Raw genomic sequence first — 20,345 nt, forward strand, 5'->3', positions numbered from 1 at the left:
ATGATATTAGTAAATTGTAAAGTATTAGCTACATAGGTACACAGACCCCCTTTCATTCTGCCGTGGTTTGATGGAATGGCTGATGTGAAGTATGTCCTGTACCCGTTCAAATGGATATTCTCTGTGAGCCATGTCTTTTGGAGACAAATAATTTGATATTTATCTACAAAATCTAGCCATTCTGTGGTCTGTATTTTACCTAGTAAGCCCGCCACATTCCAAAGCAGGCATCCAAATAATTTGATTTTATATTGAGCTGATTTTTATGAGTGAGTATCTGTTGTGGGGAGTGTCTCGTGTTACTATTATCCAAATAGTTGATTATTTGTTGTTTCTGTGAAGGCTCATCGTGTAATATCTTGGTGATGGTGCTAGTGGTAACGCCCACCGAATTTTCAGTGGCAGTTTTTTTTTCCTGCTAATACTCCTCTCCTCTTAAATGTGTCCCTGCCTTGTGTCAATCTAGGCTATCCAGCGACCATGAGCATTGAAACCTGTTAGAAGTTCGAATTATAAAATGTGGAAGCCTTGGTCTCTGCTGAAAACTGGGATGTGGGCAAACAATGTTACCTAGATGTGGCGGGTGATAAAAATAGCTCAATGGTTGATAGGAGATAGGGTTCCCATAACTGCCAGGAGTCCTTGACCTGCTCAGGACTTCAATCACCAGCTGTGGATTTCTAAACATCAACACCACGCAGTAGCCACTCAGATTTTTGTTCCCTCTCCCTACCCACTTAACTCTTCAGACCATTTTAAAGTCATAAAATAGGTGGTCTGTTAAGCCTGTTCTGCCACCCAGCCAACTTAGGGACGTATTCCTCGACAAGATCCAGTTCTCCTTGCTATTTGTGGGGAGGGAGGACCGTTAGTCAGAACTACTACCAAATGGGGCAGCTGCTGGTGGGAGATCCAAACAATCAGATGTGCGTTCAACTTGGTTATCAAGATGATTGTGAGTGGGTGGTGTCACCAAAGGAGGTTTGATGTTCCTGTCCCCGTCTCCTGATGACCCATGCCTGGCTCCCTCCCTCCCTCTTATATTTTTGCTGCCTGTAATGTCACAGGGTGAATAGTAGGGACTATTGCTGTGGTGTTACTGGATATGGTCTCAAATGGGGGTTCAATTGGGGCTTCAGGGGTTGGGAAGAAATCTTTGTTATGTAGGGCCTTTGCCTTTTGACATGTAGAGACAATCGTCAAAAGTTCCAAACAAGAATTGGTTCTTGTTTCAACTTTCTTTAGTCTAGATTGAATACTCCCCATAATGTTGTTCATGTGCTTGTCAAGAGTTTTGAATGCCTCCGTTAGGGCATCTAATTTTCCAAAAATTATGTTATAATTGGGATCTGAAGGGGTTTTTATTACACTTGCTTCTGTCTTGGCTAGTCTCTGTGTTTGGGTGTCACCGTTCTTGAATGTGGCTAGGTCTTTACTAGGGGGTTGCCTAGACAGCGTGCTTGAGGTTTTTTAACTCGTTTAAGTAGGGGTGAGATAGATTTAGCAGAGGAAACACAATCATCTTAATATTGTATACAATTATTTACCTTGTTGACCATCCCCTTTGTACTTCCTTTGTTCTCCTCCTTTGTTCTCCCTCCTCGACTCCTTCCACGTTGTTGTTTCTCCTAACATAACAGAATCATTGGTGTGAATACAGTCAGTTGTTTTAGTAGGCCAACAGGCCCCTGCCATATCTATCTCCCTGTTAAGGCCCTTCCCTATTGTTATACCTCCAAAAATGTTCGGGCCATTGGCAAGTGTGTCGGCTGTTATTCCTGTGGCTGTTTAACTTCCCCCATCTGTTAACCCACCTACTAACAAAGATTCCTCAACAGTAGACATCTGTTTTTCGATGGCTTCCTTTGCTCCAGTAAGGTATTTTAATAGGGACACTTTGAGACTTATCTGGGGAAGGTAAAAACCATCCACCCACCTAGCTATGGGTTATCTAGCCAAGTATAGCTGACCTTATCCCCCCTTTGTTTCTATACGGAAACTATGTAAATCGTAAACAATATATGTGGCACCAGTAGGGTCTATTGTATAATGACTGTACGTGTTGCTACACATAAAGGACGAAATACGCTTGGTAACAGAGTCAAATTTTCTAGAAAGTGAAGGTCATTAAAAATATCTTTGCAAAATCCCAAAGTCCCAACCATAGGTAGTATAATTTAGACATCCCACACCTGCTAGTACATTCTACTACCTCTTAATTTCTGTACACTCTCTTTGCTTACTCACTGGCAGAGAGGTGGAGGGTATAGATGTACCTTGATGGAACCCCAAAGTGTTGTGAAAAAACCAAGGGGGGTGGCCCTACCTCCTCCTGTCGCAGACAGGAGGAGCCACGTCTGTCATTTATGTGCCTCCATGTGCAGCGGAGATCACAGTGGCACCTGAGAGTCTCGGAAATGGAGTCCTCGCTCCACGCTCCTCTCCCGCTCCTCTCCCACTGGCGCAAACTCCAGAAATGATTGTAGACATTTAACATCCTTTAATACACATGAGGGTTTATTTCAATTCAAGCGCATGCCTTTTGGGCTGGCTTCTGCGTCCACAGTATTTCAACGGGTGGTTGAAGGCATTTTTAAGGATATTAAGGGGTTGTTGCATGTCAAGATGATGTTTTATTGTTCGGCAATGATCAAGATTAGCATGATGTCAGAATGCATCAACTTTTAACCATTTTGAAGGCAAGAGGTGTAACTTTCAGCATGGAGAAATATAAATTTGTTGTTCGCAACATTGATTACTTAGGTTATAAATTATCCGCCAAGGGTGCAGAACCTAAGCTTAACCTTGTTAAGACTATTGATGATTTTGATCCTCCCAAGAACAAGGATCAATTAAGATATTTCCTAGCTTAGGTCTAGTTGAATTCTGTTCAAGATTCATTCCTAAGTGTATGGAAAAATCTTATCACATGAGAAATCTAAAAATAAAAATGTAACATTTGATGGGTGCAATCTGTGTGATCAAGAATTTAGTCTCATAAAAAAGAACTCGTTCATGTCGTACCTTTGAAACCATTCAATACTTGTGATAAAACTATTATCTTGACTGATGCCAGCCAAATAGGATTAAGTGCCGTTCTTATGCAGTGTAGAGAGGGCAAAGATGAGGTTGTAGCCTTTGCTTCAAGAAGCTTTAAGGGTGTTGAATCATTCTATTTGGTGATCAAGCGAGAAGCCTTAGCATGCTGGTTGGGCATTGTGCACTTCAAAATGTACTTGTGGAGTTCTCATTTTACTGTTTGAGTTGATCACAAGCCCTTGGTGCAGTCATTTATTAGTAAAGGCAATGAATGAGCCACACCGAGGATTGCCAAATGGCAATATAGACTTCAAGAATATAATTACACTGTTGAATATGTTCAGGGTGCCAAAAATATCTTGGCCGATTGTATGTCCTAGTTGCAATGTTATTGATGAGGGGTAAACATCACAGAATATGGTCACTGATTTGGTGTGTGCTGTTGAACAGAGATGTGGTGGGGCCGTACTGGAAAGTGAGTGGCTCAGTGCTTGTGATGCTGATGTACAGATTGCTGAGGCAAAAAATGCTATTCGTCAAGGTTGGTCTGTATGGAAGTCTGATGGCGTAAAATGTGATGTTCACAAACATGTTTTTGGGGAGTTGTCTATTATCAACGACCTCCTTTACCGGTCCGGTGTGTTGGTCGTTCGGTGTGTTGGTCGTTCCTGAGAGTATGAGGAAAAGCGTACTTATTATGGCTCATGAAGGGCACATCTTAATGCGTGCCATGAAGTGGAGGATCAGGGAATGCTTTTGGTGGCCAGGGTTGGACAGGAGTTTTGGGCATTTTATTAGAGATTGTATCAATTGTGCTGGCAGCTATAAGTGTCAAGTTACCGTTCCCAGGCCTGTTGAAGCCATTGAGGTTCCCAATAAGCCATGGGGGAAATTAGCCATTGACATTATTGGTCTCATGGTTATCTCCGGAGGTTTATTGGAATATGGCATTGTTGTAGCAGATTTTTATAGTTGTTGGCCAGAAATTTAATTTGTTACGTCTCCCAATATTTCTAACCTCATCGAGTTTTTGGAATCCATTTTTCTTAGGGCAAGCATTCCGGATGACATTTTCTCAGAAAATGGTTGTCAGTTCACATCCACTCAAGTTTCTGATTGTTTAACCATTTTGAGCATTAAGCACACTCAGACCTCCTTGCACAATCCAAGGAGCAATGGCCTGGTAGAACGTTTCAACAGAGTTATCAAAGATAGCATACAGTTAGATAGGTCTAGTGGTCTGAATTGGAAAAAGGAGTTACACAAGTTGTTGTGAGAGGTTTGCAACACCCCCAATGCGGACACTGACTTTTCCCCTTTTGCTTTACTAAGAGGCAGGTTACCTGCATCTAACTTGAGAAGACAGTCGATGGGGCCTTCCAGCATTTCCAAGCAGAAATTGGAAGATGTGGGCAGGAAAAGAAAGCATGCTCAGAATAGGTATGTGAGTGTTCGGGGAAGAGAGACCAAAGTAGCCATTGGTGATTTTGTCAGAGTCAAAATACCCAGGAGCATTGTTATGAAGGATTCCAAGTTTTCCTCTCCACAAAATGTTGTGGATGTGAGGAAGAATTTAGTAAGATTACAAAATGGAAAATGGTGAAACAAAGATATCATTTCCATTGCACATGTTGTTCAGAGGAACAAGCTTGATTCTTGTGTTGGAAGAGTGAACGATGTTTTGGTTGATGATGGGGGGAGGAGAGTGTCCACCAGGACACGGTTTTCATCTTCCAAGCTGTGCGAGTTTGTGTCTTAAATTATCGATGGTTATTGTTCTTCACATGTATATATGTACATATTCATCTTGCAATGCATTGTAAAGTGTTCCCTTGTTTTTCATCTGTTCCTTTTATCCATTATTAACCTTTGTTGTTTGTTGTTTATGTAAGGGGAAAGATGTGTTGGATTCTACTTGCTGGAAACTTTGAGTTACCATGGGAATGGAATGTGGTGATTGCTTCGGTTGGGAGTTGGGTGTTTGTTTTCGAGGGAGTCCGAAGTGCCTGTTATATTTATACTCAGTAAAGGATTTCTACTCACCTTACCGAGCCCTTGCAACATGCTTCTTTGCTTCCTTAACAGCTATATGTTTGTCAATCGCATATGCGTCTATCTTTACATCCACCTGTTTGTCTAACTAACATGCTGACCGAGTTAAGGCTTCTCTGCTCAGTTCTGAATTCTAGAAGGGTCTTCTCAGCCTTCCATCATTTAACTGAAGGTATAAATCACTGCACTTTATTTGGTCCATGTTAGGCGCTATAAATTAGAGTGCTAAGAAATATTAAACTATGCTCTTTAGCCCCAATTACAAATGGGTCGGAATTCCATTCACAAGATTTCTGGCAGCAAGATCTAACCATGCTGGCCGGTATCTAGGCATGGATTTCCAACTACTATGAGTTAGACTCCAAAGAATTGGTAATTGCTGTGCAAGCTCGGAATTACCATGTGGAATTCTGCTAAATATTCACTGTTCTGAGGCGGTTGACTCTCCCATTTACCGCCACAGCAGGGCTTCCCTGGGGGTTGGGATGGATGGAGGGGGTTGGAAGGTCAGGGGAGCTATGGAGGAGGTGTTCAGGCAAAGGGGAGCATTGCATGAACTTCCCTTGGTGTAAAAAGATGTCAGGCGGGGACAGGGACGCAGGCTTGCCTGCTTTGCAGCTGGGGTGTCAGGTGATCGCACCAGATGGAGTTTGCGGCTGGTATAATCAGGTCAGCTGCTCCTGCACCTGGCAAAACTGGGCACGAAAACCATAGGGGCCATTTATGATTGGGCAAAGCACAATTCAACACAGGAATTCCCCTCTACCTGACTCGCTGCTATCAGGCCGTACACAGTGTATCACCAGATAATATTTTTGTTGTGCCCATACATCCTGCACTCTTGTTACTCTGTGCGTATATCTATTCCTCTGTCTACTTATCTATCCATTAACCTATCTATCTTTATGTATATCTGTCTGTCTATCAATTGTGGGCAACATATGGAGTCTGGAAATTAATTTGTAGATTTCATAACGAGGAGACTTAATGGCCAATCCATATTCCTTGATTTCACCAAATTATGTGAACCAGGGCAAATCAAATAATTTTCTAGTGCATCCCTTTCCTTGTATGCTACAAACCGAAACCCTAGAGGTTATCCACTTCAAACGGTGCACTGTATAATAATATCCATTCACTTGTGTATCTTTCAATTAATCTCTTTTCATGTCCACATCACCTTATTTTTCTTTCTCTTTCCATTTATCAAAATTCACACATCCGTCCGTTTCTCAGTCTCTATTTTTCTCACTGTCCACGTGTATAGTGTTTTAGTTAATAGTCGAAACATCGGCATTTCCGTGTAAGCAACAACATTAACAATAATTATGATTATAATAGTAATAAGAAAGAAGGAGTGTTGTTACTGAGTACCTTGTACTAAGATTCTGCTGCCTCTATGTGAAATAACCGAAGGTGTTATTATTACCTAATTTTACAGCACTCAGAGCCATCTCTGTTTTGTACACTTTCCTTGAACGTAATGGTAAATATTTTATGCAAAATAACCCTAAGATATGTTAAGATGAAAGTCTGAGCCATACCTAAAGTACTGGTGCCTAGAACTTCTCTCTCACTCTCTCTCTCTCCCTCTCTCTCTCTCTCTCTCCTCCCCCACCCCCCTCTACCTATCTCTCAGTCTGCTTGTCTGTTTGTCTAACATTATCTCTTTTATCCTGTCTGGTTTAATACCCAACCCTCTGCCTGTACCGCCTTCTCTCTGTCTCTCACAGTTATGGTATCTTGCCCCCTAGCCCTCTCTCCATCGGACCATCTCTCAGTGGCATCCGTGGATATAGCCAAACCACTCATCCATAATCCTCATATCTCTTTGAATCCATTCCTCCATCTTCAATGCTCCCTGCTTGTGTCTTTCCCCTTGTGTATACGTGTAGATTTGAGCATGTGCTTGCACATGTATAAGAGAGCAAGGGAGAAGCAGGATGCCATAACAGACAGATCATTTAGATCCACCAAAGCGTCTTCTAGGCACCCATGGCCTTATTTATGAGGTTTTGGCGCAGGGCAGTACTGCAAGGAATCTTGCTGCGCTGCCCTGCAACAAAAGATAAGGGAAGGTATCTATGAGATATGGTGCATTCATGTTCTTTTCCCCTGGCTGGCGCACAATGGGCTGCCATACCCAAACAAAGGCACCCTTGCTCCATTGTGCAAGGGTGTATGGTCTGTAGGGGTGATTGTTTTTGTGCAGGAATTGACTCCTTCCTGCATAAAAAATATCACAAGAAGCGTTTTCCTCTTTCTAGAAAGAGGAAAATTAGGATATTTCTCCTCATTGAGCCTCTCTAATGCTACACCTAGGGTGGCGTTAGAATCTGATGCATTCCCAGGTTTACGATTCTTATTTGCTCGAAGAGTCAGTTGGTTAGGGACCAGACCCAAAGACATCTCTGGCGACTGTGTAATTGTGAATTTTAGGGATCCTGGATTGGTTAAACATATACTAGGGAATGGAGGACCTTTAAACACGGATTCAGTCAATACTTGCCGCCTGGGGTATTTTTACCCGCGAGCTTTAGCAACGGGTAGGCCTAAACCAACCTATTTCCACCAAGGCGGACGGGAATTAGATTATAATATACCCTTGACAAACAGATATAGCTTCTTGAGCAATGTGGATTGACTACCACCTCTCCCTGGCCCAGACGGAATGGTTTCGAATGTACCCAGGAGCCATGTTGAGGAGGTTTGAGTGACGAGGTGGGTCACAAGGTTTAAGGCAGATAGTTTGACAACACTACCATCATCCCTAAATATTGGCCCCATAGGAGGTGAAGGGGAGTTGGATATACATACACATATAGTATCTCCACCCTCTCACGGGTCCATATCCACTGAAGATTCCCCAGCCCGAATGGTGAGTTATAGACCACTAATCGGGTCTTGGAATGTAGCAGGGCTAGGGTCTCAGCTGCATAACCCGGAGTGGGGAGAGTTGATGGATAGTTATGATTTATGTCTGTTCCAAGAGACTTGGCTGCTGTGTGCTCCTGGTAGGGTAGGCTTCGTGACATTCCATGTACCGGCTGTGCAGGAACCCAGGGGAAGATCCTCGGTGGGGGGTGTATCTGGGTTGCTGCGCACTTGGGGTACTCAGTCAAGGTAATAGACTCCCATTGCCCGGACATTCTTTGCACTGTTCTTAATTTTTTGGATGGTTTGACGCTGGCAGTGATTAACATATACTTACGCCCCTCATCACACCAGTTGGGCTTATCTATTTTAGAGGCCCCAGGGGCCCTTCTTCTCTCATTTCCCTCGTTGTACCATAATAATAATAATAATAATAACAATCTTTATTTAGATATGACACAGATATCTTTAAAAGAAAATTACAAAATTCACATTGTATACAAACTGATTAAAATTCGATAAAAAGCTACAATACTTCGATAACCATCAGGATCTCCCACATCCTGAACCTCCTGATTCGAGGACACTTTTAAAAGATGCAAAACAGAATTTTAAAAAGTAATGTGCAACACTGTTCAATATTATAATCATTTCATTTCATCTTCCCTGAAATTTTATTAGCAGGATCTCTTTTGCATGAAATTGCGATATGCTTGCTGCATGAAAGTTGTTAGCCCTAGGTTTAGGTCTATATTTTCGGGGTTAAGAGCAGCAATAATGGCTTGCCTACATGTCCGAACCCCCAACCTATTCCACTCTGCTTTAAGTTTACCCCTGCCTTGGGAATTGAGAGCTGGACAAAGGCAAACCACGTGCAACAGAGTTTCCACTGTCTTGCCGCACCCTCTACAGAGTAAGTTTTCCACCGTACGTCGCCAGGGGGGTAAATCATGCAAAAAGCGCCAATCACCCATTCTGATTGCCATGAAACTGCGTTTTAAGTACAATGAATATGTGCAAGACAGGTAAGTGGCGGGGGCTAGCCGTCTATATGAGTTTACAATGGCCCAAGCATGGCTACGTTTGGCAAGATGTGCCTTGTCAATTAAAAGGGAACTCATTCTCACGCATTTTCTAATGCCGGTTTTAAAAGCTGACCGACTGGGATTAAGGGCCCATAGATCACTCGCCGACATTTGGTGGATGTAGTCCTTGAAGAGGCCGCCAAACGTACCTCCAGGGTTTTTCTGGGTGATTTCTAGCCAGACTAAAGATTCTAGTGTACCTAGATCCGCTTGCCTCAGTTTATGGCAGAGGTTTAAATATGTACCGATGTTAGAGGCCTCATAATTTAGTATGCCTAGCTCTAATCTTACCTGAGCTGCGGATGCGGAATACGGCAGATGGAGTACCTTTTTATAAATTTTGGTCGTGTGTTGATTTAGGGCAATGTTCAATTTGCCCCTGAATATCTCTATACCGCATGATAACGTGGGGCCAGTTTTTGCTCTCAGAACTTCTACGAGTGGCGAGAGAGTTGGACCAGAGAGATTTTTTGATAGCTTAGCTAAAGACACCGCAAGGGTCATTGCTTTAACTGCAATCTCGTTACAATGTTTAATAAGGTTGCTCCTAGAGTCCAAATGGACACCTAGGTACTTATATGAGTAACCTATAACGAGGCTTGTGTTATTATATGACCAACCTCCACCAGTGTGCCGTTTCCGGCCAAATGGGACAACTTGTGTTTTCTTTAGGTTGACCTCTAGTTGGATCATGATCGTGTAGAGTTGCAGTTTTCCAAGAAGCCATTGCAGCCCGACCTTGGTAAGGCTAAAGAGAACCAAGTCATCGGCATATAAAAGGTTACTTAATGACATGCCTCCTACCTTAGGGGGATGACTGGTATTTTCATCCAGTGACTTTGACAAGTCCGCTATAAACAGATTAAAAAGCATAGGAGCCAGCACGCATCCCTGCTTCACACCTCTTGTTGTCAGGATTTTGCGCGAGAGATGCGAGCCGGACCCCAGCTTCACCCGGACCCAAGTGCTAGAGTGGAGTTGAATGATTGCCTCCAATAGTTTGTCAGGAATCCCCCATTTCCTCAACTTTTCCCATAGAGCAGCTCTCGGGACCCTGTCAAATGCTGCTTTAAAGTCGACGAAGCAACAGAACACTAACCTAGATGTGGAGAGTTGTTTTTTCGACAATGGTTGACAGTGCTAGTAGATTGGTCATAGTCCCGGAATTAGCAACAAAACCTGTTTGGTTCATTGGTATCAGATTGTGGTCCTTAGCCCATAGCCTCAGCTCCTCCAAGAGAAAACCAGCGTAATGCTTCGCCTCAATGTCCAGGAGTGCAATGAGTCTGTAATTGTTGGGAGAAGCACGGGAACCTTATTGATGAATAGGTTGGATTATTGCACCCCGCCATGAGTCCGGAATTGATGCAGTTCTCAGAGCGAAGTTAAAGAGATTTGTCAACGGTCCTGACCAGAGGGCTACGTCAGATTTAAACAAGTTCTGTGGCAGGCCGTTTGGGCCCGGAGCTCCGTTTGATCTAGCTCTTGATACAGCAGTGGCGACCCTTTCCTGTGACATCTGAAGGGCCTCATTGATGGTATGTGAGCACTCTGATAGGTGGCTCTGCGTATTAGAATAATATGTGTCTTTCTCATTTGCGGGGCTGCCACCTGTGACTCCGACACATTCTGGAGACCTAAAGTGATCGTTGAGGAAGGATACCCACTCTAATTCTTGAATGTTTGCAGAACCTAAACTCGATGTGCCTGGGTTGGAATGATTGATTAGAGCTCAGAATTTTTGTGAGTTTCGGTTCTTGCTCTCCCACACTAACTTACACCAGAATTGGTTTTCCTGCATCCGTTTGTCTTTAGTAGTCGCCAGCCTGAATGACTTTTGGGCTACTTGATACTGTTTTAAATGATCACTGTTCCCTGGAGCTTTTACCATTAGCCGCAGGGCATGATTTCTAGCTTTCTTGAGTAGTTTTGTCTGGTGTGAAAGAACACATTGACGCGGGAGGAATTTCCTTGGGGGATGCTGTTTTGCTGGAAAAAGATTGATTAGGTGTAAGCAGAGAGTCGTCCAAGTCGCTATCGGGGAGGCTTCCTGATCAATTCCACCTCTTATGAGCTCCATACTTGCTTGAAGGATCTTTGGACTGATGTCTTCACTCCATCTGAGGCGCTTTAGGTTTTCGGAGTATATTCCCCTGCTGGTTAAAGGTGCAGATATGTGCAACACCGGGTTAGTGTTGAAAGATATAACCTGAGGCCGATGATCGCTTTCAGATCGCGGATGGATGCAAAAACTGACCGGACTATGGAGCAGAGCTGAGTTACAAATAGAGTAGTCCAGATAGGATCGTTTATTTCCATTTGTCCAAGACCAGTTAGGGGTGGTATCACCCTCCGATCTTCCATTTATAACAAGGTAGCCTGTGCTATAAAAACGCATCACACATAGTTCTCCCAGGCCACAATGGGCTTGGTTTGCCCGTTTGGTTGGTATCGCTGCCTCATTCAATGAGAATAAGAAGGGCCCCTCTGTTTCTGTTAGTTTCCCTTGGAATAAATTGATATTAAAGTCCCCGGTGACAATACAGTCTGAATCGGGATGTTCCGCGGCTAAGTCACTCATAATTTCCGTGAGTCGTACAAGATGGACTTTTTTTGTGCGTGTATTTGGGTTAATATACACGTTTAGGAAACAAAGTGAGCGTTGTTCCCGCCATGTATTGATTTTGACCCCAAGCAGCCAGTCTTCGTCCAGTTTTAATTGTGTTATTGGACCTTTTAAATTATTTGATATGTATATTGACAAGCCGCCTTTTGGGTGACCGTAACGGCTGTCCCTAACTGCTGGTTTCCACCGGTTGATACAGCCAATAACAGGGCAGCCTTGTGTAGCCCAAGTTTCCTGCAGGGCTATTACTGCGTGTTTGCAAATAAAGGAATAAATGTCTGGGTTCCTAATTTTCTGCTGAAGGCCACTGATGTTCCAAGAACATATTAGAAAGATGGAGTCTACTTGAGGGTTACACTCCGTTGCCGATGGAAGTACTTGGGACCTTATATTTTCTGGAGGTTTGCGGGTCTGATCCGCAGATTCTGCTCCTTGTGGTCATACTGATCTTTTTGTTGATAAGGTTGCTGGAAGCCAACCCCAGCCTTGGTAAGAATCGGCATTTGAGACCACATATGGAGTGGGTTTACTCTGTTCTTCCGGGCCTGACGCACTTTTTAAAATCGAATATGGTCTAGGGTAGGACACTGATCTAAGGGTACCGGTTTTTGTGGGTGGTATTGACTGATTTAATAATGCTGGGGGGTACCCTGGGATGGAATATGGATAAACTCGAATGCCCCAGTCCCGCAAGATGGCCTTGTGATCCAAAAATACTCCTGCCCAGTAGGCCGACTTGAATGATACCAGGGTTACCTCGGACGGTTGTGTGCCTCTTGGTGGAAGAAATTCAATTGTTTCGATATCATCCGAAACCAGGCCTTCAAACCCCGGGGAACCATCCACTAGTTTTAATATGTTGGATCTATTGAGGATATCTTGCCGGCCTTTTAATTTATAGTCAGGAGCTAGTATTATATAGGAATTTTGCGAGGCACTTTTGTTCTCTTTACTACGTGGGCTAAGAATTATCTTTTTGAGTTTATTGAATAACAGGTCTGCATCTGGTTCCTCTTCCTGTTGTAGCTGGAGTTGGGGGGCCTTCCTCAAGGGCTGACTGTTATTTGACAAGAAAGTTTTGTGATTGTAGATAGTTTTAGTAAAATTCGATCTATTTATTTGGTTGCTATCCGAAGTGGAGTTAAAGCAGACGCTGATTTAGAGTCAGCTACCATCGCTATGGTCTCTGACAAGCTTGGATCGTTAATTTTCACCCTTGGCTTTTCTTTGGCTATACTAGGAACTTTTATCACTGTTCTCACAGCTATAGTCTCTTCACCCTTAGCTTTTCTATGGCAGTGCTAGAATCATCTGACACTGTTTCCGTGAGTGACTCAATTGGTTCTTGAGTGCCACCCAGAGTCAGTTGAGTCATGGTTTCGGATGAGTCCCCTTTCTGTTGGGTTGCGCTGGGATTCACTAAGGGTGATGGTGCATCAGATTCACTTAGGACTTTTTTGTTAGGTGCCATTGTAAAAAAAGGAAAGAAATTAGTATGGGCAGCTGTTACCTTCGCCCTTGATTTGTTTCTGTTTTTGCGCTGGCGTTTGCGCTCTCTCTTACTACAGGGTGGCAAATGAGCTGGCTGCACTTCCGAGTTCAAGGGTATCAAGGCTGCTGAGCTGGCCACTGGCTCTGCCTCGATCTGAACTTTGCAAATTGGGCACCCGCTTGGAGACCGGGCGCTTTTAGTCGTTGCTTTAGACCGCTCAAAACCCGTTGTTCTGGCTTGAGGTCGGTCGGGTAGTGACTGCTCATTTAGCTGGTTTGGAGTGGAGACTGATCCCGCACTCAGCTGGGTGCCTTGTGTTATATTAGTCCGGGGATTAGCTTGTTCTTGAGTCATTTTTGGCAATATTTGCGATATTGAGTGAAGAGTTGATAGTAGATTGCCTCCCTTCAGCAACTTGACTTCATCTATAATATTTTATAGAAAAGCTGGGAGCGACGAAAGGGAGTCGATGATTGGAGAACAGCAACAGACCGACTGAATGAGCTTAGCAGAGGATTGCGCTCCTATTATTAGGTTATTCAATTTATCCAATTTATTGTCAATGCCTGCTGTGAACAGCACCAAGGTGTTCAGGAGGTCGACCTGCACATCCAAATTGTCTGAATGATAATTGAAAGCATTAACTGTTTGTTGGAAGGTTTGAAGGAGTTGAGGCCAGACACCAATTGCTGTGGGCTCCTCTGGGTTAGACTTTACATTTGGGACATGGTTTGGAGAATTTTGAGTATTTTTAAAGAAAAATGACAAGTCCGCTAAAAACTGGTCGTTTGGATCTGATTTTTTGGGCGGCTTTGGTAATGGTGTCGTTTGTACTGCTGTGGGAGAAAATACAATGTGCTGGGGACTTGACTCATCCGTAAGATCCTTAGGTGTACTTACACTTTGAGGTGATTGTGCTGGTCATAAGGTTTTATTACGAGAATGAGTGTTTTGCACGTGGATTTGAGGGAAGATTAGTTGATTGTGGGGAACCGTTATAGATTCCTTTGATACAGGGAAGTCTTGGCATGACAATAACACTGATGTTTCTGGATTCTGAGCTTGGACTATGTGGGTGATTGAGTTTTGTGAAGGGCTCAGCGGTAAGGTGTACTGCAAACATGCTTCTTGCGTGGACGTATCTGTAGATGAGGGACTTTGACCTGGTTGCAATTGTAAAAGGTGATTAGATTGGAGGTTTTGTTTTGAGCTTGCCCCCCCTTGCCGGACTGAGGTTAGGTCATTAGGTGAGGAGCCAAAAATAAAAACTTCCGGAGGCTGAACCAGATTTTTTATGTTCGTGTTCGCCAACAACTGTTGTAAGGATGAAGGTTGTGAAGAAAGCATACTTATTTTGGCCAGTTGATCCGAGGCTCCAAGGCAGGGTGCCTCCGGGGACTGAAAATGTGGAAGATGTGGAAGGGTATTCGACATAGATGACGTAGATGGGATTTTTTTTAAATATTCCAGTAGATTTGAAGATTTTAGGGTATTTGATATGCCCGTATTCTTGCCGTTTTGACTGAGACTGCAGCTGCCATTACTTTTTAGCAACAGTTTTTCCGCATTCACTTTATTATTACAAGCCCTAGGAGCCTTGTCTTGGGCGGACTCCTCATCGGACGGCAACTGTTTGGGTTTCCTCCTTTTGGGTGCTGCTGCTGTTTTTCTTACTTTCCCAGATCTCATAGCTTATGTTAGTTGAGATAGATCTTCGAGGCTAGCCGGAACAGGTGCCCTTGCCAGGGGTCCACAAGGGTCCACCAGAATAGCTCTGCCAAACTATTGGAGCTCTGGAAAACTGGTGGTCAATGATTCCAGCGATGCTATCTCTGGTTAGCTGATAGCTGATATTGTCCTGTATTTATATTCTATATTGTCTTGCAGGTTTAATTATTGTTAACAGAAAGCTGCCGGTCTGATGATAGGAGGCGTTTTTAAGGTTTGCTTTTAGCACTTCGGTTGAATTGCGGTTCCTTAGTGGTGGAACCCCCCCGCTAATTTATATGACCCGATCCCCCGTCCGCCTGCCTGCAGCCAGCCGGCTCGCAACACCGCTCAGGTCCAGGGCCGGGAGTCCAAAATCTCACCTCTGCATTTCCTCCCTCCCTCTCCGTCGTACCATAAAATTATCGGCGCAGATTTTAATTGCCATTTTGAACCGCTTCTCGGGATCCCCTCTGTAACTTCGGACGAGGATGATACTTGGCTTATTCCGGAATGCACTATGTACCCGATAAAGCGCTTATCGCCTTTGGCTCATACGATCAACAAGCTGGTTGTAACACACTCCCTTAGGGCCTGCAATGGCAGACTTCTTCCAGACATCCCGGGTACAAGTACTTTTAACAGACCGGGGAAAAGCACGACCATTGATTATATCTTGGTTAATGTAGAATTCTGGACCCGATTGAGAGCTTTTTCTGTTATCCCAAGGGTTGATAGTGACCACATTCAAACTATAGTGACCTGGTTCTGTTCAGGCAATATTCTTTTATACCATATACGGCTGCCCTATTTGTAGCAAAACTTTACAACTCTCTCCCCTATCTTTCCAATTCATGGGGTAGAAAGGACACTGTTATTATACCTGATCATATAAAAAACAACACCTTAATCCCTTACTTGACAGTCATGTTGAATGGGCAACATACCACACAATAAAGTGAACACAAAATATGTGAAAAAAAGTGCAAAAGCGAAGTGACCCCTCACGGGCGAACCACCAACGGGGAACCTGGTAGGTACTCACCAGCGTTGCCCTGTTCTCATCATTGGCAGTCATCAAGCTTAAAAGAAAGGTGTCCAAACAAACATACAAGAGTATGTGCAGTGACAGTCAGGCCGAGTAAACGCCCGTGTAGGTCTCTGAAAACCGTTAAGAAAACTAGATGAGACTAGAGACAACTCACAGGAGGGGTTGCTCGCACGTTTTTTAATCTGTACCTCGCGGCCGGTAGGAGTCACGTTGGCTGTATGAGGTCATGAAGATTGATTTGTCCAGTTGTTGATGCAGTGGCTAAACAGTTGATGTCCTGAAGAAATTGCCGCTAGTTAATCCAGGCAATGAAACATGTTGGCGTGTGGTATGTGGCTATATGAATGATAGCCCTGCCGAGCTTTTTAAGCAGATAGGTGGCACGAAATAGCGGAATAAAGGTCGCATAATCGTGCATGTCCTATCTTTTTATAGCACATTTTGTGTTGTTTGTCTTATGTATGTAAATTTCATCATCTTTTTTCACTGCACCTTTCTTTGCTGCACATACCACCCGTTGGTGGTTCGCCCGTGAGGGGTCACCTCGCTTTTGCACATTTTGTTCACATTTTTTTCACATTTTTTCACAATTTTTTCACATTTGTTTCACATTTTTTTCACATTTTTTTGTGTTCACTTTATTGTGTGGTTTGTTGCCCATTCAACATGACTGTCAAGTAAGGGATTAAGGTGTTGTTTTATATATGATCAGGCATAATAACGGTGTCCTTTCTACCCCATGAATTGGAAAGATAGGGCAGAGAGTTGTAAAGTTTTGCTACAAATAGGACAGCCGTATATGGTATAAAAGAATGTTGCCTGAACAGGGCCAGGTCACTATAGTTTGAATGACTTTGTGAGTGGAGGGCGACTTGGGTCCTAATTTTTCCCTCTGTGCTCCTTGTATTAATTGATAGTGACCACAACCTACTGTCATTGGAATTATATAACACATTGGGTCATCAAAACGAATTGGGAGCAGCAGAGACCATTACTAATTCGAACCTTGTTATAGCGGCGGGTGGCAGACGCATTGGGTGGGCGAAGGTCGCGCTAGCTCCTGATAAGCTAGCTGAGATATATCATCATGTCGCATGCTCCTTAGCAGAGGTTAGCGACCTCTTGAGACCCAATTATGATCTGCCCCATCGTCAGGTTCTCCAGTGCATTCATAACAAGCTTCTCTGTACTTTAGCCGATTATTTTTATACTACTGATATCAAGAGGCCAAGGGTAGAAAAGCAAGACCATTAGTTTAACAAAAACTGTAGGGTGGCTAAAAACGCTAGGCAAACATACAAAAGACTGACCACGGAGGCCAGGTCGGAGTGGGAGGCAGCAAGGTGGGAAAGCATTAAAGTAGCCCTGGACGTTCGAGGCTACAGGTCCTTTTGGAATCTACTCCGATCAGGGTTGGCAGAGGGGTCATCTGCTATTGCTCCTTATCTTAGTGAAGAGGTTTGGCTAGCCCACTTTAAGCCCTTCTACTCACTTAGTGACCCCGCATCTCCAGTGGATATAGCTGTTCAAAATAGTACATCTGAACTAGTCCACCTGGAGGGCTCGGGTCTTGATTATCTACCCTGCACCTTGCTCAAAATCCAGGCGGCCCTCAGAAGTCTGACTTCGGGGAAAGCACCGGGCCTAGACAGGATCCCTGGCAACCTTTACCTGAGTGAACAGAAGGTTTGGGCCCCTTACATCTGGGTATATTTCAATGCCATCTTGCAGGGCCTGGAGATTCCTCCAACATGGCTGGGCGCTGAAATTATACCCATCCATAAAAAGACTTCCCCTCTTGACCCGGCCAACTACCGCCCCATTAGCTTGTGGACGTCCTCCAGAAATTATTTGCCCGCCTCCTATTAACAAGGTTGCAGAGTTGGATGGATGATCATCACATCCTAACCTCCCTCCAAGCAGGCTTTCGTGCAAAGGTCTCCACTATCGACCAACTGTTTAGATTACAGTTGGTCTATTGGAAGACGGTTTCCCTGGGGGCGGGTAGTTTGTACTTGATTTTTGTGGACCTTCGGTCTGCATTTGATCTGGTCCAGAGGGATAAGCTTTGGGTAATACTACTAGAGATGGGTGCCCTGGCCTATTTGTGCCATCTATTTAAACGTATGCACCAAGGTACATATGCAAGGGTGAGGTACGGGAGGAATGGGGAGTTGTCGGCTCCGTTCCCGGTTGAAAAGGGAGTGAGGCAGGGGTGCGTGTTGGCCCCCTCGCTCTTCTCCCTCTTCCTCAATGGGTTGATTGAACACTTACTGGGAGCGAGAGACCTAGACTCTCCAAGCTTAGCAGGTCGCAAGATACCTGCCCTAATGTTCGCTGATGATACCCTTCTACTATCAAAATCATCCACGGGTATACAGCGAACACTAGAGGCATTTTGCTCCTTCTGTAGAATGAGGAACTTGGAGATTAACCTCTCCAAAACCAAGTTCATGGTTTAGAATACCAAACTATCCAATTGTCCTCACCCCCACTTGGATGGAACGGTGTTGGATCGAGTGTCTACCTTCGATTACTTGGGGGTCACACTAAACAATAGAATGGATTGGGGGTCTCACATGATTAAGGCTAACCTGAAGCTGGCCCAATCATCTGGCGGTATCCTAAATGTCTTTAACGAGACCTCTCTTAAACTGTTGGGTTCGCCCGTGGAAATCTATAAAACCCAGGCGAGATGGGGTGCTCTATATGGTGCAGACTTATGGGGACATGACAGCGCTGCCCCTCTATCCTTCACTGAGAATAGCTTTATCAGGCGTCTTTTGAGACTTCCCCCGAGTACCCCCCTGACCCCCTTATGGTTGGATCTAGGTTTGGTACCTATACAGGAGGTTGCCTCAAATTGTCCCCTGCTGTACTGAAGACGACTCTGGTTCACCCCAGAGCTCTTAAGCTATAGGGAGGACCTTGGGGATCTCCTGTCCAGAGGGGGTGTGGGGAAAATCCCCTGGATAAACCACATTAAGCACCTCTGCCAGGTTCTTGGTATGAGGGACCTGTGGTCTTCCCCTGAGGAGACCTGTGTCTTGATTACTAAGAAATCGTTGAGCTTGGTACTCAAACGTTACCGAATGGCACTCATATTAACAAAGTCCTCTATGGGTAGGTTGACCAACACCTTTCTGGATATCAAGGCCCAACCCTATTTCGAGAAATTCTTGGATGATATCCAGCCCCCTCTGGCTAAGAAATTATACATTCAGTTTAGACATGGTTCATTGCTTCTCAGGGCTGTAACACACAAGTGGCCAAATGTCCCACGTACAGCAAGTTCTTGCCCAGGGTGTGAGGGTAGCAGAGAGACAGATCTGCACGTTCTGCTCTTCTGCCTCTCCTATTCTAAGGCAAGAGCCAAATGGATCATCCAACTTTGCAAGTCCAGGGGTCTCAGGGACTACAGGGATGTATACAGAATTCTTAATTATGACACCACCCCCCTGACAGTGTTTGCAACTGTTAGATTCCTCCTGTCCATGTGGTACTTAAGGTGCGCAAAATAAAAAAATGAAAGCCCTCAAACTACCGCTCTTGTAGTAGCATAAATATTGTAATACACGAGGTTCCTACAAATAAAATGCCGAGGGACTGTTCATTGTGAGCGCTATTTTAAATCATGTAGATCCTTCTTATATTTGTAGTTTCACAATTCTCTTAATCATTTTATGAATATACTATGTTCTAGGACTGCAATGTATTATTGTTTGAAGTTCTCCAATTAAACCTGTGAATGTGTATGTAAGTCTTTTTATGGTTTTTAACCGATAATAAAGCTTTTTGACTGACTGACTGACTGATTCCTCGTAAATCTGGAATGCTTCAGATACCATAGGTGCTGCATGGGAACACCCACAGCAACACACTTGGAATGCCCCTTTCACGCAGTGTTCTGCGTGAAAGAGGCACACACAAGGCCATGAAAAGCCATGCATAGTGGCTTTAAGTGGCCTTGTAAATATGCTGAAGCACATTGTTCCACCGGAGTGACGCTCTGGTGGAGCAAAGTGCTGATAGGTACCTGGTAAATGAGTGCCACAGTGGGTGATCTGGGCACATTCACTTCATCACCACCTTGTGCATTGTCAGACTTGAGACATGTAAGAAGAACCCCCTTCCCCAATGACTTCAAACAGAGCCACATTACTCACAGACCTTTGGATTAACACCCACTCATGATTATGTCAGTTCAGAACACTCTTTTAGAAAATAAAGACCGTCACCTGCCCTTATGGAATTACAAACATCTTAAAAATTAATTCATTTTTCCATAAGGCGTAGGCATACACTACCCATATGTTTACATTTTTGAAATTCAATTTACTGTAAGTGATCTTCAACACCAACCATCACTCATGCTGGGTGTGTAGAAGGAAGGTTATGGGTTTTCAAAGCCATGCTGTT

This window comes from Lissotriton helveticus, chromosome 5_1, assembly GCF_964261635.1.
Source record: "Lissotriton helveticus chromosome 5_1, aLisHel1.1, whole genome shotgun sequence".
Classification (NCBI taxonomy): domain Eukaryota; kingdom Metazoa; phylum Chordata; class Amphibia; order Caudata; family Salamandridae; genus Lissotriton; species Lissotriton helveticus.